The 1,405-nt window shown below is 32.5% G+C and overlaps 1 pseudogene; it reads right to left on the bottom strand.

The window, feature by feature from the left end:
- LOC111398046 overlaps window positions 1-407 on the bottom strand; it is a 22,253-nt pseudogene extending 21,846 nt beyond the window's left edge.
- Between the last annotated feature and the right edge of the window lie 998 nt (window positions 408-1,405).

The raw sequence follows: 1,405 nt of genomic DNA, 5'->3' as shown, positions 1-1,405 counted from the left end.
AAAGATAAGAAGATTCCACATCACAAAAACTACCTTCACTTCGAGATCAAATGTGGGGACTTTGCGGAAGATATCTCTTAAACTTCGCCTAACATAAACATGAATTTCTCTGCCTTCCCGTATCATTGGTTTGCCGATAGAGCCATTAATTCCTACTGCCATGTTGATTCCCAATATCTGCATATGTGCAGCCAGCATCAGAGTAAAGTTTACACCACGCTTCTAAATTATAAATAACAAGACTCAAATACCTCTGCATCAAGAACATCAAGATGAACAGCAGAAGGATCTTTCTCAGAACATCCGTGCCAACTAAATTCATTTCTGACCCGTAGATGGCCAAGATCTAGTTGCATGAAACTGTAAAACACAAAATCTAAGATAACAGCCATCCTAAAGCCAAAGATCTAATAACACTAAACTTCACTTCTTATCAAAAACAATCATTTCAGCTTCTAGTCAGAGAATAGCAATACCCACAGATTAGAATAGAATTGTATGTTGTTGAACCATTTGATTTAAAAGGTTAAGCTATTTGATAGGGCCATATGAAAATTATTTAAATATTTCTTCAACGCGTCCTCATATATTAGTAGGGTTCATTATTCCCATCAAATCCTAACATGTGCACAATTTATTGAAATGGGTGGCAATGAGATTTGAACTCAAACCTTAGCATGCTCTGGTACCATGTCAAACAATTTGGTTTAAAAGCTTAAGTTATGAGATAATGCATTTATATCAATTAAATATTATCTTCAACATATGTTCTTCCAGAGTGAAAAAACATAAGGGAAGTATTTACCAGATAAAATTTTATGCCACCAATATATTTCAATGGGATGGCATGAAAGGACAAGTAGTCTGGATAAGCATACCAAAATACTAACAAACTTCTTCAGGTTTGCAAGGATTACATACATATTTACGTACATATTGAACTTCATAAATATGAGGAGTAGAGTAAAATCTTATTCCATCAAGAGTCCTTAAGATTGAACTTATAAATTTTACAACAATCTGAACATTTTGGCAAATGCAAGAAAATATATTAAGTTGTACCTGTAAAGCTAAATGACATCTCATTACTCTTAAGATAATCATCACACACATTATATGATTTTTTATTTTATAAATAAATGCAGCCTCCAAAAAGTAAAATAAAGAAAGAATAAGAAATGAACAAAACAAACCCTATACATCCGGGTGAATATGGAAGCAATCTTAATCTAACATAAAACTCTGCTAGAGAAGGAAGAAAAATGAAATTCATGAAGTTTGTAAATTCACAGGAACCTGAAAACTTTCGAGACCATAACAGTGCAACTAAAGTGCCAACAAAACTCGATGGTAAAATCAAGTTTTGATCAATATAATTTTTCATTAACCGATCCAAAAAAAAAAA

The sequence above is a fragment of the Olea europaea genome, chromosome 7 (genome assembly GCF_002742605.1).
Source record: "Olea europaea var. sylvestris chromosome 7, O_europaea_v1, whole genome shotgun sequence".
Lineage (NCBI taxonomy): Eukaryota > Viridiplantae > Streptophyta > Magnoliopsida > Lamiales > Oleaceae > Olea > Olea europaea.
The sequence above is the reverse complement of the archived record's forward strand: the minus strand, read 5'-3'. Positions and strand labels throughout refer to the sequence as shown.